Source organism: Artemia franciscana, chromosome 17 (genome assembly GCF_032884065.1).
Source record: "Artemia franciscana chromosome 17, ASM3288406v1, whole genome shotgun sequence".
Taxonomy (NCBI): domain Eukaryota; kingdom Metazoa; phylum Arthropoda; class Branchiopoda; order Anostraca; family Artemiidae; genus Artemia; species Artemia franciscana.
This window is the reverse complement of record NC_088879.1, coordinates 44568126-44574394: the sequence shown is the minus strand read 5'-3', so window position 1 is coordinate 44574394 and position 6269 is coordinate 44568126.

Here is a 6269-nt window from a genome sequence, read left to right as displayed (position 1 = left end):
ATTTTTACCTTACTTACCTCTTTCAAAAAAAGCCTAGCCTAGTCTACACCTTGTTACTTAGGCTACAATACTCAAATTAGATTCAAATCAAAGAAATTCAGCCTACCATTTGATTCCAGGTTTTTTTTTCAAATTTAAAATCCTAGGCTAGGTGGTAAATGTGAATCCTTTTCATGGGGGGGGGCAAAAGGTTCCATATCCAGGTTCAAGATGCATGGGATATTTAATAAATTTTATTCCACATTATTGTGGGGAAACTCCCCTTCCCAAAAAAACAACGCTCTTGCCTAGGCCTAATCACACCTGTTGATAGACTGACCTAAAGATATCCTTATCAGGAAATCTTAAACTAGGCCCAAAGATTAAAATATAAAAAATCTTGCTTACTGGTCAAAGAATTCTCTGCGTAGTTAAGGATTGGGTCAGCAAAATGTCACTAAACCCAGATATTCACAAAATGTAACAAAACACAGATGTTTTGTGGGGTAGGCTACACTGATGTTTTGTAAACACTGATTTTTAAACAAAGTAAAATAGGTTAAAAACAAAGACAAGTCTCATAAAGTACCAGTTCACAAATGTTAATCAACAGGAAAAGCTTCTAAAAGCCTGGAAACCACTTGACAGAAAAATAATATAGACGCGCAATAAGTTAATCAATTTTTTTGCAAATAATGTTACTGCTGCTGCAGTAAGAAAATTAAATACTCCCCCGTTGCCATCTACAATAGGAATAAAATATAACTGTTATTTATTTATTTGTTTTATATTATTTTATGTTAAACTTCAATATCATAACTGTTTATTTTATTTTTTTTAATATGATATTTTTTTTATTTTTACTAAAATCAAAGAACATGTTGGAACCGACGATCTTTCAATCCGATGTTGAGTGGTCTACCTTTAGCTTTAAATTCTGTCACCATTTCAAAAACGAATAGTACGTTTAAACAATAGGGGCAAGTTGCACAGCTGTATCCTTTTCTGGTATATGAAGGGTGTTTCCCCCTCTCCTAAACATTTCACTCTTCTATAACTTCTAAAACACTTCTAAACACCTCTCTCTTCAGGATGAATTGCTATTTAGTAGTTAAAAAGAACTTTGTAATGTTCTAACTAAGTGACCCTTGTGTTTTGGGAGTCGTTACTAATGAAATGGGACAAAATTGAAATATTAGTGAAAAGATTGTCATGTTGATGAAGGTATAATTTTCTGCATTTACGATATGAATTATGTGTCTTTTAAATTTATATGACCCTTTTTGCTTTCTGCTTTACAAATTGGAAAAAAAATCATGTAATTTCTGATGTTTGTCTTTAATTCTGGAAAATCCGGCTCGCAGCTCAACGGAAAAATCTTCCCTCCCACTGACCATTCTTTTTCTCCTGGACCCAGTATAGGTCGTTTATAACCGAAACGGAAATTTCTCTCGGAATAGAATTTTGGTTGTTATTACGTATATGAGTGGGTTTCCCCAACCTCGGTGCCTCGCAATTTATGCTAAAGTGTGGTGAATTTTTAAAAAGCTTATTATCTTAATTAAAAGTCCTTGCGGGCCAAAATCCATTCTTAAATAATTGGAACAAAAAGTCAAACATTAGCTTAAATAATGATATACTGAGAAAACCCCTCTTGTTAATTATTTTAAATTCATTATTTCTGATTAATATTCTATATATGAAAGGGGTTGTCCCCCCTTCAAAGTTCCGCTCTTTAAGCTAATGTTTGACTCTTTGTCAAAAGCCTACTTCTTAAAACAATAGAAACTTTAGCGTGAAGAGCGATGTGTTTACGTGTGGACAATCCCTTTCATATATGGAATAATTTATGTTCGTTTTAAGTTTTAACGTCGCTCATTACTTGTAGTTAAAGAAAAAAGAATTTAGTTTCTGAACATTTTTGAAATAACGCATGTTTTGATTTTGACTCATCGCACATAAATATTTAAAACGAAATTTGCATAATAATTTTTTTTTGGCTAAATGGCTTTTTCATAGTTTTGATCGGATAATTTTGATAAAAAAAAGAACTGTGGGAGGAGGCCTAGCTTCTCTCCAATATTTGGTAACTTTAAAGAGCAACTAGAACTTTTTTTACGAACGTTAATTAGTAATACATATACGTAACTTACGTATTAACTTACGCAATGAACTTCTATATTTGTATGTTTTTATTATGTATGTGAGGGGGTTCACCCCCTCGTCAATACCTCGTTCTTTACATTAAAGCTTGAATTTTGTCCCAATTATTTAATAATGACCTCTCAATTTAAAAGGCTGTGGAATAAATAATTTTAAATACTAAAAATACTTTAGCGTAAAGAGCAAGGTATTGTGGAGAAGACGAACCACCTTATATACATAATATTTTTTGTTCGTTTTAAGGTTTTAATGCTGCTCCTAACTTCCAACTGCAAAGAAATTTGTTATATATTTTTTCATTTTTTTTTTCAAATAATGCTAGAAAATCCTGCACCCTCTTCATGAAGAATCTCTTCCCTTATACTAAATTCCTCCATGGAAAGATCATACCACGTAACCCCCACCCCTAGCACACCCTATTCCGAGCACGAAAAAGTCCCCCTGAAAACGTCTTTACTCTTCTCAATAATCATTACTATATGTAAACAATGGTCAAAGTTTGTAACTTGCAGCCCCTCCACCGGGGACTGTGGGGGAGTAAGTAGTCCCCAAAGACAGTAAGTAGTCGGTGCCCTCCAATTTTTTTGATCACTTAAAAAGGGCACTAGAACTTTTCATTTCCGTTAGAATGATCCCTCTCGCAGCATTCTAGGACAACTGGGTTGATACGATCACCCCTGGAAAAAAAATAACAAAAAAACAAACAAACAAATGAACACGAATCCGTGATCTGCCTTGTGGCAAAAAATACAAAATTCCACATTTTTGGAGATAGGAGCTTGAAACTGCTACAGTAGGGTTCTCTGATACGCTGAATCTGATGGTGTTATTTTCGTTAAGATTCTATGACTTTTTTTAAGAGGTTTTTCCCCTATTTTCTAAAATAACGCAAATTTTCTCAGGCTCGTAACTTTTGATGGGTAAGACTAAACTTGAGGAAACTTATATATTTAAAATTAGCTTTAAAACGCGATTCTTTTGATGTAGCTATTGGCATCAAAATTCCATTTTTTGAGTTTTAGTTACTATTGAGCCGGGTCGCTCCTTACTACAGTTCGTTACCACGAACTGTTTGATATTGCAAATTCCTCCTCCGGCTTCCTAGATGGCACCGAAACAAAAAATAATTGCTCGATTTGGTTTAATAGATGTGCCTTCTCGGATTTGGTCTTCCAGTGATGATTTATGTAAAAAGACTATCATTTTTATTCATGTTTGTGACCCTCTGCAGCCTTTATTCCATATTGATACTGGTTAATTAGTCCATGTTGACTTTTGTTAGTTTGATTTTTTTTCTTTGCTGTTGATCGTTGTTGTTTTTGTTTATTTATAATACTCCGTACTTTGTGTTTTTTATACTTTTACGGGTAATAAAGTTCATTCATTCATTCATTCATTCATTCTTTGTTTCCACCCGTGTTAATTTAAATTGAAATAAAAACTAGAAATGAAAGCTGACCAAACAAAAACTGGAAAAACAAGTTAGGGATGGGAAAATGCATTGAAAATATATAATTTGGTCTATATATTTGCACTTCACGGGAGGAAAGGTAAAGTATAGAGGGTCAACATGCAAGATGTGTTAACTATGATTATTCTGCATGTCAGGAAGCAAGAATTGTTTTCTTAACATATTTCTTCTCTCCAGTTAGTTCTCAGGGCAAATTACACAGACTATAATTTACATTAAGTATTTGCGCATTATGGGAAAGAGGGGGCAGAGCCAGCTACTTATCGGTTATACAAAATCGGGAAGTGAAGTTCGATTAGTGCTAATGAAATAAAACAAATTATGATGAATAGGCCTATACAATAGTTTAGAAGCCAATTTGGGATATATATTTTTGCATATTAGGGGGGGGGGACAGCACAGCAAATATTAAATACCTAAAATAACCGTTGCTGCATTTAATATATGCTACGTTTTACCAACACCCCCACCACCCCTAATTTGCAAATATGTAGCCCAGATTTGTTTGCATAAATCTAAGCAAACCAAAATACAAACTAAGTACTTAAATCAAATACAGCTACAATTTATTTTTCAACCAGACCAAAGCTAATTGAGTGGTCTAAAGAAGTTGCTTGACTAGTTTCTTGTATGATGTTCGCATCATTCATGATCGAAATTGTTTAATGTTTATTATATAACCGATAAGTACTCAGAGCCGTTCCTAAAGTTGATGGTGTCCGAGGAAAAATTAATTACAGCCCTCTTTCCCTTCTTCCCAGTTGAAAAATAAGCAAAAATAAAACAGAATCAAAGTGAAAAATTAGATAAGAATAGTCAACTCCCAGCCAGAACGCCCTCTACGGCACTCGGAGCCACTGCCTAGGTGCCCCCCTCCCGTTAACGGTTCTGGTTAGGGTAAATCTTGTAAAAGCACCTTCAAATTTTTTAGCTAAAAATTTTCGGAATATTATAAACTATGAATTGTTTTACTAATACTTTTTCTCTTTTCAATAATGCGTAAATGTTTAACGTAAATTATAGCCTGGGTAATTCGCCTTGAGAACTAACTGGAGAGAAGAAATATGTTAAGAAAACAATTCATACTTCATTTGTAGTCTAAAACCTGTATTTAAGATTCTAAACAATTTTTTTTAAATATCACTTCCTCCATAATATTTGTAGTGGAGTGGATTTTCACAAAAGGGAAGTACCTGCCTCCACTCCTTATCCCTCTAGAGGGCCCTGACCTTTGATGATCATGCCTGTTATAAAAGTGAAACCTTGCAAAATAGATCTTCTGCTTAAATGAAGTACAACAAAATTGTTTTCAGCTTCACAACTTTGCTCAATCCCAATTTATAAGGTTATAAAGATATGCAAATATATTTCTTAAATTTTGAAAAAAAAACCCATCGACATTGAAAAGACATAATATCTGATAGACATAAAAAAGAGAATCTAAACATGCTACCCCTTTTACTTCATAGTTATTCCTTCTGGAGAGCCGCAAATCGACAATGTTACCATAACGGGCTATTCATGTGAACGGGGGCACCTTTGTAGGCTAGGTAGCTAAAAAATATTCCATTTCACGGTATATATTTGCACATTAGGTAGGTGTGGGGTAAAGTTCATTTTCCATGCAAACCAAAGTTAAATCTAGATTCAGGATACAAAGTCTGACTAGCCTATAGATGTAAGTTTAGCCTATTTTTTAGCTACTTGAATAGCAAGTTTGTACATTACAACCAATGCCAGTCTTTTCACTATGACACAAAGCTGCGTTTATTCCTATTTCAATAATCTAATAAAACTGAAACTTCATACAAAAAAGTCAAATATTTCCACAGTGCCTCATTTTTATTCAAAATGTATGAAACAAGATAACCTAAGAATCCATATTAGAAAGAACACGCAGATGTTTTCATACAAAGCCTGTAACCTGTTCACTTGTATCAATGAAAATTGAAGTATGAATAAGAAGACTTGTTTCCAATTCGGAGACTTCCCATCTAAAATTATATTCTGTTTTGGAGCGTCTTTAGCGGGAGGACCGTTTCATTTATATTTATACAAATCTTCTGGATTTTCTCAAAGAATTATCATTTCGAATTCGAACTTGTGAAGATATTGCTAACTACTTCATAACGCAGGGGTGCTAATCCATGGAAACATGGGGGTGAGGGTAAGGATTTTACCAAGTTACAAAAAACTATTAAAAACCTTGAGGTATAGGGGGGTTCAAATTTGTCTAAATTATATTACACAAAAAGGGTTTCTGACGGAAACACCTTTGTCTAATTCTGGTTAAAATATCGATCACTCCCCCTCCTCTTATTAACACTGCCGTACTTAGCTAAGGGAGGAGCATCTTCTCAGTCAATCAGTGAAATTAGGGTGATAGAATTATTCAGGGTAGACTACTTATCTATTATAGCGACAACACGCAAGAAGTTAAGTTCGGTTAATCCTAATGAAATATTCCTAAGCATGATGAAAATACGATACTTTAGAAATAAAATTGAACTATATATTTGCAAATTAGAAAGGTGAGGGTAAGGTATAGAATTGTTTTCTAACGTCACACTGTCCAAGTAGTTTACCCCGCCTAACCAATGTGCAAATATACAACCCAAATTAAATATTTCCCGTTTTTTCTATCACTTGTCTCTGT